This window comes from Schistocerca piceifrons, chromosome 7, assembly GCF_021461385.2.
Source record: "Schistocerca piceifrons isolate TAMUIC-IGC-003096 chromosome 7, iqSchPice1.1, whole genome shotgun sequence".
NCBI lineage: Eukaryota > Metazoa > Arthropoda > Insecta > Orthoptera > Acrididae > Schistocerca > Schistocerca piceifrons.
The window spans coordinates 419,017,948-419,036,116 of record NC_060144.1 but is presented as its reverse complement, the minus strand read 5'-3'; positions in this window follow the sequence as shown (position 1 = coordinate 419,036,116).

The following is an 18,169-nucleotide window of genomic DNA, read 5'->3' as shown; positions in this document are numbered from 1 at the left end:
GGTTACAACAGCGCACATGGAGTACATAAAACGAATAAATTTACAGATAAGTAGCACAAGGGCTTCTGACGTACCAGGTATAGACCCACGCTGAAACACCCATAGGAGTACAAGATGTAGTCTCCGCGGGCGGGATTGTAGGCTCTGACTCTTCTAAGAGTTTTTGGCTGTGAGTCGCACGAATTACTTCATGCCCTACAAGAGCTCGGTTGGAGACAAGTCAGAGATGGCCAGGGAAGTTGCTGCACATCTTGCAGAGCACGTTGAGTTTCACGGGCAGGTTTTGGGCGAACATTGTCCTATTGGAACCACACATCACCTTTCTGTTGCAAGAACGTTAAAAGAACTCGTCTAGCAACATTCTGCATGTACCGAGTGCGGGCTCAGCCAGTGCGTCTTGGACGAATGCACTCTACGGGACAGCGCTCACAAACTCTACGTAATACGCGTAAACAACCACCACTCGCGCGCAAGCAAAATTTGCTTTCATCGCTGAAGACCATCGCACGCCACTTCATCTTCCAAGTGTTCCTCTGACGGCAGCGGTCGAGTCGTGCTTGACGTTGCAGTGGTGTGAGTGGAAGACGGGCTAGAGATGTACACGCTCGTGGTCCCACTGTAATATCCGGTTCGCAACATTCGTGTTGACACGTCTGGACTCACAAGCCCTCTTCTATGTGCTGCCACAGCCGTGCGATCTGCCACTGCTGCGCTACAATACAACGATCCTGGCTGGTGTCTGTGGTGTGTGGACGTGTAGAACCTCGGGTACAGTTGTGAGAATGGTCGGGTGACCACTGACACCAGCAACGTTGCACGGCTGACACAGCACATCCAACTTGGCTAGTAATTCTCCGAAAGGAACATCACACCACTCGGACTATCACGATTTGACCCCTTTACAATGTTCTCAGCTGGCTGTAGGAAGCACATCTCCGGGGCATGGTTGCCTGCTTGATTCTTACGCCACTCTGAGGCTTCTGGCTGTGAGAATTGCCTATTAAAGGTTAGAAACAGGTGACGCTGTGGTAGGTATGTGTTGGCGGACGACGTTGAAACTATTATCAGTACATCTGCTATCCCCCAGAAGGCGTATGTTGTCATCGGGTCAAAATCAAACGGTTCAAATGGCTCTGAGCACTATTGGACTTAACTTCTAAGGTCATCAGTCCCCTAGAACTCAGAACTACTTAAACAGAACTAACCTAAGGACATCACACACATCCATGCCCGAGGCCGGATTCGAACCTGCGACAGTAGCGGTCACGCGGTTCCAGACTGAAGCGCCTAGAACCGCATGGCCACACTGGCCGGCCTTACATATGCAATTTCAATGTAATTTCAATCTTTCTCGGCGTATTCCCGTGATGAATTCTTCTAGGGTTATCAGCCGAGTGGTGGCGTTATCTTGTCGCAATGTTTCAATGAGTTTCGTACCCATCATCTTCTGGCTACTAGGCCACCCACTTGGCACCATAAGTGACTTTGAACCCAGATGGACAGTAGGTCGAACGTCCCACAATGTTGTTGACTGATTGCCACGATCGCCGCCGGAGATGACGGAGATAGGTGCAGCGCTGAAGGACCATGTCTCTTACTCCTGCGATGTTCTGTTGCTGTGGTGGATGCACATTAGGACACTGGTTTCCATCCGCCATTTATTTTTCTTCTGTAGACCAAAAAACATCGGAGATAGAGGGCTCTGACAGAAAAGTAAGCTTTGGATGGATAACTCTGATCAAAGCCGTCATCCACATATACTACAGAGCATCCCATTCGCAGCAGACAGGGCCTTTACACGCAGCAACTAGCTCTATCTTCCCCACTTGCATTGCGGCAATCGGTCGCGATGACTGAATAACAAACAACATTGCGAGACATTCCGCCTACGGTTTCTCAGGGTACAAGGTCAGGATTCCTGCCAAGATGGTTGCCTAGCGGCAGGCGCTGGCCGCTATAAATTCGACACTCTGTACTTCCATTGTATGACGTTGCCTGGCATAGGTTCCAATCCTAGATTAGTTCTTCAAGGTACCCTCTACAGCCCCTCGAAGTTTGTCCAACATTTCTTGGACATCTTGTGTATTGGCATAAATTTATGGTTCCACCAACTGTATTCCACAGAATACCGGTATTCTGTGGGAAGTATCTATTAATAACGTGGCGTTTTTAAGGCATTTTGGCGTCACTAATTGGTTTTCAATTTTATTATGGTATTCGTGTTATTAGTTATGATCTGAAATTTAAGCTTTCACTGAATAGAACAAGCGTTCCTCACTTTTTTACATTTTTATTAACTCTCAAAGCAAAAGATATGTTCCACTAAAGTACCAGGCTTCTCACAGTATCCGTTAGAGGAACAATTCAGTAACACTTGACGGATAATGTGAAGACAGACTCGGGTCTAAAATTGTTGTTTATAGCAAACGACACTTTCAGAATGTAGCTATGAATGGGAGACAGAGTTCCTCGTTAATTCATACCTTATTCCTCGATTTTGCTCTGTGTTTTAGGTTAAGACGGGGTCAGGGATTTTCTCTGCCTCGTGATGGCTGGGTGTTGTGTGCTGTCCTTAGGTTAGTTAGGCTTAAGTAGTTCTAAGTTCTAGGGGACTGATGACCATAGATGTTAAGTCCCATAGTGCTCAGAGCCATTTGAACCATTTTTTAGGTTAAGACGTAGAGACGAGCTTATACAGGGTGTTACAAGAAGGCACAGCCAAACCCTCAGGAAACATTCCTCACACACAAATAATGCAAAGATGTTATGTGGACATGTGTCCGGAAACGTTTAATTTCCATGTCAGAGCTCATTTTAGTTTCGTCAATATGTACTGTACTTCCTCGATTCACCGCCAGTTGGCCCAATTGAAGGAAGGTAATGTTGACTTCGGTGCTTGTGTTGACATGCGACTCATTGCTCAACAAGCATATCAGTACGTAGCATCAACAGGTTAGTATTCATCACGAACGTGGTTTTGCAATCAGTGCAACGTTTACAAATGTGGAGTTGACAGATGACACGGGGCAACAGCCGTGTCGCGGTACGTTAGTATCGAGACAGACTTCCAGAACGAAGGTGTCCCGACAGGAAGACGTTCAAAGCAATTGTTCGCCGTCTTAGGGAGCACGGAACATTCCAGCCTACGACTCGCGACTGGAGAAGACCTAGAACGACGAGGACACCTGTAATGGACGAGGCAATTCTTCGTGCAGTTGACGATAACCCTGATGTCAGCGTCAGAGACGTTGCTGCTGTACAAGATAAAGTTGACCACGTCACTGTATGGAGAGTGCTACGAGAAAACTAGTTGTTTCTGTACCATGTACAGGGTGTGCAGGCAGTATCAGCAGCTGATTGGCCTCCACGGGTACATTTCTGCGAATGGTTCATCCAACAATGTGTCAATCCTCATTTCAGTGCAAATGTTCTCTTTACGGATGAGGCTTCATTCAAACGTGATCAAATTGTAAATTTTCACAATCAACATGTGTGAGCTGACGAGAATCCGCATGCAATTGTGCAATCACGTCATCAACACAGGTTCTCTGTGAACGTTTGGGCAGGGACTGTTGGTGATGTCTTGATTGGGCCCCATGTTCTTGCACCTACGCTCAATGGAGCACGTTATCATGATTCCATACAGGATACTCTACCTGTGCTGCTAGAACATGTGCCTTTACAAGTACGACACAACATGTGGTTCATGCACCATGGAGCTCCTGCACATTTCAGTCGAAGTGTTCGTACGCTTCTCAACAACAGATTCGGTGACCGATGGATTGGTAGAGGCGAACGAATTCCATGGCCTCCACGCTCTCCTGACGTCAACTCTCTTGACTTTCATTTATGGGGGCATTTGAAAGCTCTTGTCTACGCAACCCTGGTACCAAATGTAGAGATTGTTCGTGCTCGTATTGTGAACGGCTGTGATACAATACGCCATTCTTCAGGGCTGCATCAGCGCATCAGGGATTCCATGCGATGGAGGGTGGATGCATGTATCCTCGCTAACGGAGGACATTTTGAACATTTCCTGTAAGAAAGTGTTTGACGTCATGCTGGTACGTTCTGTTGCTGTGTGTTTCCATTCCATGCTTAATGTGATTTGAAGAGAAATAATAAAATGAGCTCTAACATGGAAAGTAAGCGTTTCCGGACACATGTCCACATAACATATTTTCTTTCTTTGTGTGTGAGGAATGTTTCCTGAAAGTTTGGCCTTACCTTTTTGTAACACCCTGTATAGTCTACTACACAGCTCGCTATATTGCGAGACAAGGAGGTTCGTCAGATCCAGACAGTAACTGCATATTCAGATTAATTACCATTGTTCTGATGCACCAGCCTACCTGATCTTGGTTCTTATCTGGTTTACCACGCTCGTTCAGGCAAATGCTGGGCTGGTCGTCAATATCCACCTCATAAAATACGATACACGAGCAGTTAAGATATGATAACCCGGATGACAATAATACTCGTTTCGTAACTGATGTGGCACGTAACTTGACTCCCTAAAGTCAACTGACGATTGTGAAAATTTGTCCATTCGAAAATCTCAAATAAAATAAGTTTGTATCATCATGAAAACAGCGACCTTAATGGAATTGGCCAAACGCTAGGGAAGAGAACATAAGTTAAACGCACAGACAGGTTTCAGTATCCGTGTGTGAAGTAGATATCATACGGTACATCTTTTACAGTTGGGCCTGTTCGCGAACCCTATCTTCGTGGATGGCGACTACCCTGCTGTGGTGCGACAACGTGTGGACAACAACAGCAGGGCCGAAGGTCGACCCAGGTCTCGTCTCCCCAGCTTCACAGAGGAGGAGAAGAGGATGATCAACGGTCAGTACACCAACTAAGGTGGCAGCAAGTGCAGTCATATTTCCTGTCCTCAGTTCTCCTGCTCATTCCTGCAGCCCATCCTGGTGCTGTGCGTTATTTTATATTCCACATTACTGTATTCTGCTTTGGTTGAATGCTGGAAAAATTGGAAATCTTGGGCATCGAAGTCACGTGTACAACACGACCGATCTATGTCGAATGCCTCACAGTCGAGGAACTTAATTTAGATGTTGTTTTCTGCGTTTCCAAGGGTATATCATACAATGCTATAAATAGTACTGACTCTGTTATGATATCTAGGGAGAATACAGTTTCGTGAGGGAAATTAAATCCTCGAATATGAACTGTGGAAAAGTGCTTAGAGTTTTGTTGAAAGTACAGCTTGTTCCCAAAAGCGGTATAAAGGAATTTCGTCCAATAACATGGTCAGACAAGCGTTAAACTTTACAAGAAAACCGGTGATGTTGAGTTCCAGTTCGAGCTGTATTGCACAAAATGTAAGAAAAGGACAACAGTAAGGAAGAATGCCCGGTTTGACACGTGGAAGTTGAGCATTGCTCGGTGAGGGTTATAGACAAGAAGCCACTGCTTCTGAAAGTGAAGAGTCTATCATGACCATGTGTAACTATTACACTCTGTTGCGAAGTGTGTTATGTCATTGTCACAAACTAAAATATCCCCATCGGTCGTCACAACAAAGCCGTAGAAATTGACGTGTCGTACGTCGCGACTCGTATGTACGCCAAAGGACATTTGGCTCTTCCGGACCTGTAGGGAGAATCGAAGAAATTCCTTGTCCTTCTTGTGTACTGTAGGGGTAAGGCCACTCCTCATAAAGCATTTTATTTTACCTGGTACATAACAGACAGGTGGAAATCTTATCGAAATTTGCGAAATAAATTATCGGCTACGATTTCGTCACCCACTCTATAAAGTTAGTTTCATCTGACGATTGATCTGTCACCACTCAAAACACTGAGAGTTTATGGAAATCTTAACTCATCTATAAAGAGAGAAGGTCGTCCGGGGGAAATAGATGACTATATATACTTGTATTCCAGTAATTACATTTCCATAACTTACGTTTGTCAGGGAAATACCTTCTATCGCAAATTCTCCCAATATTTTACAGAGCCTTTACCCCAATTTGTCCTGACTACGGAAAACAAAGAAAGCTGCCGGCTGCATGGACCACACGTGATATTTTGCACGGTGAGAATCTCGCTGACGACTGCAGTAAGTATTATTACTCCTCTTTCTTATTACATCGCTTTAAATTGAATGTGTACTATTATGCTTCCATTGATAATTTGCCGGTCGTTGTGGCCGAGCGGTTGTAGGTGCTTCAGTCTGGAATCGCGCGACCGCTACGGTGTTCGGTTCGAATCCTGCCTCTGGCATGGATGTGAGTGATGTCCTTAGGTTAGTTAGGTTTAAGTAGTTCTAAGTTCTAGGGGACTGATGACCGTAGGTGTTTAGTACCATAGTGCTCAGAGCCATTTGAACCATTTTCTTGATTATTTTCTTCAGTTCACAGTGCTTCCGTCTGTGTTGGCCAAAATTCGACAGTGAGGCATTTGGTATATGTCATTCGTACTGCACAGGAGACTTCGATACCCAAGCCTTCTTCCAAATTACCGAATGCTTTGCCAGTGCTTCCTCCAATATTTCACTATATTGTAGTTCTTTCTGTCTCCTGCAGTTTCTGGTTTCATGGCAAATGTACTAACCTCTCCCGTATCTTTCGCAGGATCTGCGGACTTCCTTAGGTTTAACACGTACACAACTATGCTTGTGAGGTCTGCTGAGTTTGGTCTGTCGCCCTCGTGGGGTCGGGATACGTGAACCTACAGGTGGTACAACCTCTCCTGGCCCGCCAGCGGAGCCACGTGGCTACGGGTGAGTCAGTTGCGGATGTTTCCGTGGTTGCCACATTAGCTATGCATGTAATCATTGTTTCTAATCCTAAGATCCCTGCAACCCGTTCGTCATAATCTTTCTGCTCTTACCTATGACTGCAAAATAGAATATAACTTCTCACGAGCTTGCGGCAAACGTCAGATCACGTGACGGGGAGTGACAGTTATTAGAGACAAAAATTTTCGCAAAGCTTCCCAATGATGGTAGGCGATCATTCAGCACGATAGGCCTAGCAAAATTGATTCGCTTCTAAAAGCGCTTAGAGATATTCATTGTTACGGTTCAATTGTTGAAAAACAGGCTATCAACTTACTAGCGTATATAGTAAGCTGCAATCGTTGTTAGAAGACCCTGGGAGATCGGTCAACTCTCTGTGTCAAGGGGTCAGTAAATACTAAAGGACGCCTAGCATTGTTGGGAAGCATAAGCGACCATGACTTGCTAAAACACGTAGGTTGAGTTCTTAAAATAATTATTGTAACCATTCCTTCAGGTATCTTTTGAGATAGAGCACATTATATACTCAGCCAGGAGTACAAGGAAGAACATAACACAACACTAAGTGGTGGTTTATGCTACCAACTACCATCAAGACTCTGCCTTGGTTTCAGTTCGCCATGAGTTAAGATATGTATTTGGTAAGGATATCAGATGCTTAAATTAGTAACAAGAGATACACGCATACAATCAATTACAACTTGTCGTGCTAGTGTACCATGAAAACTGCAACTTGCCATGCAGCCTACAGGAATGTTCAGTTCTTGAATCTAGGTAATCAGATAATTCATATTTTTACTATTCAGGTACGTTTTTAATTTGTCTTAAATTCGTAGAGTCTCCACGTTTCTTAAGTTATTTTTGTAGAGAGCTGGTTGAAAACAACTGCACTGGATTATGTAACTCCACTGTGAACAATAGCCAAGGAGAGAAAATCTATACGACTTTTTTTACGTCTAGCAATCCGATTGTGAAAATCATAGTGTAGATGAAACAAAGACCATTAAGGAGTAAATGTACTTGGAAGTGAGTGTAATAACTTTGAGCTCCTCAAAATGATAATTTCACGGTGTTCGATCCCCTACTTCACACAGTATTATGTGATTATGTACTTCACACAGTATTCTTACTGCTTGTTCTTGTAAAATTACACCTTTTTCATATCGTGTTCACTGCCGCAGGACATAAATTCACAAGTCGACACTCTGTGAAAACATGCATCGTAAGCCAAGGCTGTTTATTTCTGAACGATGAGAGATACTGGTCCAGTTACAGAATCAGCTCGTAGCCCATATTTCCAACCATCGTGGAACGCTTTTTGGTTCTGGTGATTTTTGAAACATTCCAGTTTTCTTTCAGGATTTCCCGCCTCGAAATAGATGCCCTTGTATATTTATACCGCTTATCTCGCATATCCATTACAGAAATTATTTTCGAAATTCCTTCTGGCTTGATCGTTTGCTTTTAACTTTTCTTAAATGTTTAACGCATCATACTTTCCGAAGAAAAGACAAAAATTTTAGTACCTCTGTTCCATGTACAATGTTTCTCAGAGTTTCTTGTGTTTCTTCATGGCACATAACAACCAATCTCTGTCTTTTACAATATGATGTTTATTGTTTCATTAGCTGCATTCATCACTGACAGTTCCAGTTAGTTTCAATAAGCAAAACATTTAGTAAAATGATTAATGCGAAAGAATTTCCTCACACACATATAGAGAATAAACACGTGCGACTACGGACCTCTCCAGCAACAACATTCGTAGAGAACCCTCAGTTTTGCGGCAGATACGTTTCACAAACGTGTCGATGAGCTGACTCAGCTTACACTCGATACAGGGTGTAAGGGTATAAATGCAGATGTCTCTATTTGTTACTGAAGACGACTTAATGAACACATTACATCAGTATTTACTTAATTTACAGTCTAATAATTATACTAATTAAGAGTAGTTTGTTTTTAGATTGGTTAGTTCCTCCAAGTACATGTGGCAAGACAAAGCCAGCAATGCTTATTTTTCCCTGGTCAGCAGTCAGGTGTTGCAGTGTGGACGCAAAAAGGGCAATTTTTACTGACGGGCGTAGCCCACTTAGTGGTGCAGTTACCACCATGTAGCAAAATATCAGAATATAAATTTCGTGACGTGTTTGTGGGACGACTGTTCGACGCCAATAAACAACAACCAACATACCTATGTGCGTACATATTTAGTTACTACACATAAAAAATGTGCAGTTATGCCCGTTACATCCTGTATGAGCCATTAACCAGCTGAACTCGTCTATCGTGTTCTGGCAAGGCAACGTATTGAGCTATGCAATACTTCAATTGTTGCCTGTTCCACATACTAATATTTCTTGTCCCTTTCTGAAACAGGATGCCGATATTCATATTTAAAGAACAACTATGTGCGTAATCTACTCCTCCTCATTTCCGTGCGATAAGTTTCACCTAATTTTGATTTGCATTACTTTCTGTACAGTACACCATAGTATGACAAAAATAATAGCAGATTTTGTTTTATTTAATAATTTTCGTTGAATGTCTCTTCCTCTAGGTTGTGCCGTGGGGTTTCCGAAAAGATATAAACTGGGTGTCAACGAGGTACCCGAACTATCCTATCTTTATCACGGAGAATGGCTACATTGATTCGGGAGAATTGGACGATCAAGGGCGCATCAGCTATCATGGCGTAAGTACAACGAAATAATAATAAGATGGAAATCTTTGTAAGTAATTACTACTCTTCTGTCACGTAAACTGATTCTATCGTCGCATAATAATAAGTGAAAAGCACTATATTGCGTACGTTCTACAGGATATAGCTTATTCTACATCACATGTAGTTGTTTTTATTTGGAGGATTGTTCAGTTGTCGGAAGGAACAAGGCTGAGAAGTTAACTTGACGTTTCAAAAATTTCGTTTGTAATTTTGGGTCAGATGTAAATTCACATTATTAATCGTAGCTATTTGTTGTTTTGTTCCACGAATATAGCAAGAGAAACAGAACTCGCACATTGACGTACTTCACTATCAAAAACTGAAAATCACATTGGTGCCGCTTAGGTCTGATTGTCATATGTATCACTTTTAGATGAGTACGCACTTTGTCAAGAATACGAGTTCCGCCTGACTATATGCTTACGTTATTTCGTGTTGTAAACACTGTTTGTTGAACCCGATGTGTTGAGTTGACTTTGCTTTCTGTCTCGGTAGTCTACAGTAAGATACGGATAATTGTGCTAAGGTGGCACATATTGTCATATTAACTGAGCCTTCCGTCGCTTCTTGGTAAAGAAACATAATAATAAATGAAAAACACTGTACTTGGTACGTTCTTCAGGATTTGCAGTTTGATAATCAGCACAGACTGCTGCCGTTGCGGAATATAGTATACTTCTTTCGAACGTCATGTGTGATTCGTAGCTGGTATTACGTGTAGATCTTACCGAGAAGAAACTAGTATAGAAGACTTAATCTCGACCCGTATTTCAGTATTTCTCGTAAATCTGGTATTATCATAAGCCATCATTAATGGTTCAAGGATGAGCTCCCATTTGGTCTTCGCAAGAAGCATTCGGGAGTGGTATAGATAGGGGAGGATGATACTCGTGTTCCATGTACATGTACGATAGATGGGGAGAGATAATATTGAGTTTATGTGTACCTTCAACTACAAAACATGGCCCTTGATGTTCAGATGTATCTGACTGCTTGCTGCGTATTCTTCTGCATGTTTCCTTTGTCAGCATATAGTAGATGAGACAATGATTGGAAATAGATTGCGTCCAATGGCACTCCCTTCTTTCTATGAAATAGAAACCCTCGGTAACGCAATATGTATATCTACCATATTACAGATTGGAGTTCTCCGCCGGGTTTTGATGCCTGTATGTGCGGTCTAATCTCTGGAACGCTGTAGGTATTTTGATACTGTTTTCACTAATAGATAGGCTGATTCACTAGAGCATTATCGCGTATACCTCGTAAATCCGGGGTCGTTTAGTTGAGCTTTATTCTTACCGATACACTCAAATAACGCTCCTATTGAATGAACCAATTCTGTGAACTTGTCCTCACATTCTTGTTTATGATTTCGAAGTTGCTCATTAACTTTCGGAAACTGCTCATTACTCGTTTTATTAACAATGCCAACATGGTACTTAAGGCACTATTAGCATCTCCTACTAATTTACAGGATGTTTCTGTCCTACTGCTTCATCAATAAAGCTGTCCTGTTCTTAATTCTCCCATGTCTGTATTACTCACCGCTATTACAGATTCGTGTTCAGTGACTGTCACTGCTAATGATTATTCATCCTTGTCTATAACATGCTCCATTTCATTTTTTTTAAGTAATATGAACACTGGTGCACTTTCTGTAGTCGCATAGACATATTTTCAGTCATGTCACTTCACAATACATATTAACATCAACCACCATGCTAACACAATAAACATGAAACTTGTACTTCATCTTCGCACTTCAAACTCCTACTTCGAACTGCCGAAGGAGAAAGATTTACCTCTAACAACATGCTGCAAAGAAAGTACTATCATATACCTATTCCTGCAAAACCACCTTTAAAACATAAATTTCAAAAAAAAGTACAAATAATTGTTTATTGCCGCTTGTCTTTTTAAGAAGTCCATAATCAATATTGTAATTACATTAAGTTTTTATATTACATAGGTTGAAGTTTATACATTTTCGTATAGCTATAAAGGAATGGATTTCTAGGTTTTAGGTCTTCAAGCTCTAAGTCGGTCATTTCATATGATCCAAGATCCGTTCGTATATTTCTCTTGGCGTAACCAGTTTTATTGCAAGTGGCAGACGTTTTAAGAGAGGTTTTGTGCATTACGGAGAAGTTTGCTATTTAAATTTAGAGAGAATACTTTCCGGGAAGAGTCGGACTCATTTTACTTCCTCCCACATACTTCTCGCGAAATTACCACGACGAGAGGATTCAAGTAATTAGAGCTAATACAGAACCTCACCGAGAATCACACTTCCCACGTGCCTTTAGCGAGTGGGACAGGGAAGGGAGGATCAGTTAGTGGTACCACAGGTACACTCCGCCACACACCGTCAGGTGGTTTGCGGAGTACTGATGTAGGTGCAGATGTAGATGTGTATGCAGATGTGTCAGCTAACAGGGTTATATGGTAGACGTAACGCGCATGTATTCTCAGAGGTGACTCGTCACAAAGAGTAATCTGCCTACCACGAATATTCTGGAACAAGAATCCGGAGCAATCATGACTTGACAGTGGTTGTATACGGCAAACGCGACCTTCACGTTGTATCACTGAATATTAATCATTATCATATCACTGTCTCAGGACCAGACTGGAAGAACTTGTCAATAGAGAGTCAACTGCAGTCACTATCGCCTTAAATGTTTTTTTTCTTATTTCTTTGAGTAATATCTTTCAAAAGTAGTTCACCTCTTACCACCTCTTACATTACTATATTCAATGATTAGACGTTTCACACTTTCCTTGCCAAAGGTTATTTCAGTAATTACTTTGTAGAACAATTATGTTTAGATGTGGTAAATAATCTAGGAGCAGTGTGCTTGCACAGAACATTATATAGTGGATATTCATGGTATTTCTTTCTCACAGTTCTATATTAACTAACTGAATACGTCATGAGATACTCAACCAGGATGTCATATATGAATGAAAGAACGACATGTTTTACTTTAGCTCCATATTTTCTCTCACTACTCATGGAATAGACTTAGATTTTGATCAGTTCTTTAACTGGAAGCAACTATTTTACTGAAAAACATGCTTGCCTTGATCTCTGTAAGTGAACTGACCAGCACCTGTTTTATCTATTTCAGCAATACATGGCTGAAATGCTGAAAGCTATTAACGAGGATGGAGCCAACGTAATTGGATATACGGCGCGGAGCCTTCTAGACAATTTAGAGTGGAACTCTGGTTACAAGTAAGTTGATATTGGATGCTACGGCGTGGTGTTCTGTACAGACATATTTCATCCTTTCACTTGTCAGCGGCGTAAGTGGAATGTTTCGATAAGGGCAAAAAAGAATACAATACGTAATACAAGAAGCAGATCCGTAAACTTCTTCAATCTTTCTTACATCTATGAAATAGATCATTCATTTTGTTCGGTTTTTAAAACAATTAAATTTGTATTTCCTTCAAATTTCGTATTAAGCAACAACGAGACGAAGACTCTGATCCTACTTCCCGGAACAAAACTGGATATTCCAGACTTTGGGGAGGAGCTTACATTAGAACTTCCTGCAGCTGTCTACCATTTATACCCCTCTGACATCAAAAAGGCAACATTATGCCGCAAACGGTCACTTTCGTACTTTCCTTTTCACATCATCAAGCGTCAATGTCATGCCACAGGACTAACAAGGTTCAAATGGCTCTAAGCACTGAGGGACTAAGCATATGAGGTCATCAGTCACCTAGACTTAGAAATACGTTTACCTAACTAACGTAAGAACATCACACACATCCATGCCCGTGGCAGGATTCGAACCTGCGACTGTAGCAGCATTGCGGTTCCGGACTCAAGCGCCTAACACCGCTTGACTACAAGGTTCAAAAATGGTTCAAATGCCTCTAAGCACTATGGGACTTAATATCTGAGGTCACCAGTCCCCTAGAACGTAGAACCACCTAAACCTAACTTGCCTAAGGACATCACACACATCCGTGCCCGAGGCAGGATTCGAACCTGCGACCGTAGCAGCAGCGCGGTTCTGGACTGAAGCGCCTAGAACCGCTCGGCCACAAAGGCCGGCGACTAACAAGGAAAAGGCGCCTTTCGCGACACCTAGTTCGATAAGACAGTCTCATTTCTCTAGCCGCGACAAACGGAAACAATGGATTTAACTTCAGACGTCTGCTTATATTGTCTCCTCATAATGAATACGGTTAATGCAGCGGACGAATTCCTGAACTTGAGCGCCGGAGAGTTTTCTTGCCGTTTTGTTTCCGCTAAATTTATTCCCTTGCTCGATCCTGCCCATTTATTACTGTCTCAAGGCAAATATTGAGCTTGTCAGTGAATATCTGCTAATAGTCACAATGAAGTCTATCAGTGGTGTTATCAAATATGGGATAAGAAGATGGGTGCTTATTGCCCTCATGATGAGCAGTTGTGTTTAAACTTCTCAACTGGAAGTGCTGTGAAAATTCGGAGGAGAACGAAGACTAGTGTATGGACAGTATATTAAAATTTATAAAACAGAGTCCTGACGATTTCTTGCGACGATTTTTTTTTCCATTAAGTTAATAGGTAGATCTTGGAATTTTAGTGTTCGTGTTTTCTCACTAACGTATGACATTGTGTAAGGCTAACAAAGATTCGGTCTGTGGAATATCTTATATTGGAGTCTACTCGATAAAAATAATACAATATCGCTGGAACTTACAAGTAGTAAAGATTTATGAATCTGACAGAGATTTTTAAAACATTATGCTATTATAAAAACGTTAGCTACCAGCAATGTTACTGGTATCCCCACTGTTATATGTATGAAGTTAGCTAACGAAATGCTAACGCAGTGCTGTAGCGTAACTACTTTGTAACTGCCTGCCCGTGGAGTATAGTTTCAGTTGTGCAAGCAGTTTCTTGTCAGAAATCTCACAGTCCATAGTAACTCATAAAAAGTCATCGAGTGAAACAGAAATATTTGTCGTTTCGCAAAGAATTCAATAGGCTTTCTGCTGTTCCGCATACGTAAACGATAAGGAGATAACCTGAACAGCCCTCTTCGACTGTTATCAGATTATGGTGTCATTAACGTCTAGCAAAGTTACCATACGATAAAAACGAATTGCAAAAGTATTTTGGCGAGATATCTGTAAGGTGCAAAAAGTGATAGCAGACTCTAAATAATGAGAAGTATAAACTCATGCACATGAGCACTAAAAGGAACCCGCTGAATTTCGGTTACACAGTAAGTCACACAAATCTAAAGGATGTAAATATGTCTAAAGACTTAGAGATGACAGTTACGAAAAACCTAATTTAAACGGATCACATTGATAAATCTGTGGGAAAAGCTAACCAAAGGGGGAGTTACATTCGCAGAACATTCAGAGCATGGTCGGTCACGGCGTGTGAAACTTCACTCGGGGCGATAGTACAACCAGCGTGTGAGCAATTCCCCAGCTTTTTTCGACTGTGCTCGTACCTTCCTGGAAGTACTTGCTAAGTGTGACATTTCAGTTAGTATTAGAGAATGGAATACTTCGCTCGACTCAACCCTCTTCAGTTGGACAGAACCGTGGTTCAGTGCTGGTAACTCTTCGCTCTTTGTTCGCAGGAGGCTCACAGATCCTGTGGCTGCTTGCACGAAAAGAGGCAGTCTAGCGATTTACTGTAACAAGTTTTTAAAAACGAATGGGAGTGACAGAAGAGAGGGATGAGAATTCTCAGTATCAGTTATGTAGTAGCATAAGCATCATTTGATGCGTCTTTACTATGAAACTATATTACAAACTATGCAGAAAGAATTTAAAGATTCAGTCGACACTGAAAGAGCAAAAATTTACTACTATCGAAAGACGGCATTCATTATTCGTTAGCTCAAGTAGCATTTTCTGCTAAATTCTTAGGCATGCAACACGTGAAACAACTGGTGGTATGACTAGCAAAATTTCTGAACTCGCATGCATATTCCAGTGTCAGCTGCAACAGTTTTCGATGGAACTGAATGGAGGAAAATGGCTCTGAGCACTATGGGACTTAGAACTGAATGGAGGATATAGAGACTTTATGTACTACTGGAAAGTACATTGGTTAAGTCAAGGGGTATATCGAGACAAATTTTCGATATAAACCTGGATATTTGTATATTTATGAAGGAAAAATGAGTGCAGAAACGAAAATTAGAACATCCAGAATGAAACTTCCCGTCAGATTAAAATTGTGTGCCGGACTGAGACTCGAACTCAAGACTTCTACATGCATAATGGAGTCCAGACGTCGCATTTAAAGTGGTATTGACTGTACACAGCCCATAGTAGGACGCTGTAAGGTGAGAAACTGTTTCTTTCTGATTTGATGGGGATGTGCTTATAAAGAAAATGGCTTTATAAAAGAGACGCATTCTAACAAAGACAGTCAAGTTCCCTACGCTCATTGCCGTTAAAGAAAAGGAGATGTTTAGGGAATTCGTTGTGATGTTGAAAGAATTACGGGGCTAGTATCCTAAACGTTTTGAGGACGCTGTCAGTCTTACACTTGTTTTTGAGCTGTTTTTGAGATCGTTTGTCGTTTCAGTTGAAAGCGCCCCTCTGCATTTGCAGATGTAACTGACTGACCTGCGAGATGATTCATGTTTTAATGATAAATCATTTTACACTAAAACTGTCCAGGGGGTGCACATTTATTTCCTCGGGTAGACTTCCGGCATCTCCATAATGAGGTTGCGAAAGCATATTTGTAGCGAAGACCTTTCTTCCAATAAGAAACTTAATAAGTTACGATTACATGGCATCTTCGATGCGAAAATCTGTGAAATTGTCCGTATGTGTCCTTTCGCCGACAGTTTGTCCTAGATTAAAAATTAAATTAAGTCATCAGTGTACAAAAGGAAAAAATTAAGTAATACCTTAAATTTGTTTGTGATCTGTGTGGCTGAGGAATTTGAAATTCGAAACCAAGTCGTATGTAGCGCGCCTACACAGTCAAACAAATGCGGTACATTTGCAGTCTCTCCCTCGCCCCTCTCCGAGCACTAAGCCATAGTGGCGTGGCGATAGGTTAAATGTGCCGGGGTATACCACCTAAGCCGGTATGTCGGTTACCCCCGATTTACAGTAAGCAACAATTCCAATTAAGAAGCTGTGCACACCACTTTTCTCCGTCCTCTGCTAGTGTACTCCTTTGCGGTAAGGTATCCTTACCAGGTAAGACTGACGGAGTACACAAAATGGTTAAAAGAAAGACGGCTCGTTCTGTATGGATAGCTAAAAAGACGAGGGAGTGTCACGGATACGATACCAGCGTTGGTGTCTCACTTTTCGCTGTAGAGGGATCTTCTCAAGAAATTTCAATCGCCTACTTTCTCTTCTGCAGGCGAAAATACCTTGATAGCGCCCACCGGCGTAAGGAAAAATGATCATTATAATAAAATAAGAGACATCAGACCTCGCAAGGAAAGATGCATCTGTTACCGCGCCCTTTTTGATAGCGGAACGGTAGTAAAATTTCTTGAAGGTGGTTCGATGAACCCTCTGCCAGGCACTTAATTGTGAACTGGAGAGTAGTAATGTAGATGCAGATGTAGGTGTAGATGTAGATGTACACATGAGACGTGACAGCTATGAAACGTCCCCTTTGAACAATTATACAAGACTGTCCTTAAGCTGACACACAATATTTTGTTAGCGCAACACAATCTGACTTTCAAAATTCCCTACAAAAGAATGGCCCTGATTAACATTAAACTATACCTTTCACAAATCACTTACCTTACAAAAATCTTCGCTGCTCAAGCTACTGCAATACAGCGAGTGCCACTACTGCCAGCTAAATAAAAGATTCAAACTATGGAAGGCACTAACTACTGATAGGGATAGTTAGCAAATGAAAGATATTAATAGAGAACAAACAATGTATTTACCTTGATATCATCATATATAAATATAACAGTTCATGACAAATTACAAACCACCGCCATCTCTCTCCCCACATCCACCACTGCTGGCGGCTCACCTCCAACTGCGCAACGCTACGCGCTGTTCGCATCCAGCTGCCGCTGCCCAACACTACAATGGCAGACAACAATGCAAACCAGCCACAGACTGCACACAGCACAGCCAGTGATTTTCAGAGCGCTACGTGGCGTTACCAATATAAGAACTTAAACAGCCTACTTACATAGCCCCCATGCTCCCCACAAAAAATTTTACAAATTGGTTTGGGCAGTGGCCAATACAGATTTGAAAAAATTTTTCATAATTACAATAACAAAGAAATCAAATGCACACACTTATTGATACAATGTTGGTCAAAAGCTAAAATTTTCTCACAGTCTATAAAGACAGTCCTGATTCATCACAGTAAAATTACAGTGTTTTTCTTTTTTTTTTTTTCAAAGTCTGAACAGTAAAAGAGAATGCACACAGAAGTAGTGGATTTCCATGCAGTCTTGAAGAAGTAGTGTCCTTCCATCAGAAAGACAGTGCTGACTCTTGACATGCTGACAGGTAATGGGCCACAACATAGCAAACCCACAGCAGAGTCATTCGACGTTTTGAAGAACATTGGTAGGTAGGTCATCACAGAGTAGACCCACTGCAGTCCTGGTAGAGATTACGGTATTAGTGGGCCATCAGAGGCGCAGACCCACTGCAGTCCTTGCAGAAATAATGGTACTGGTGAGTCAGCAA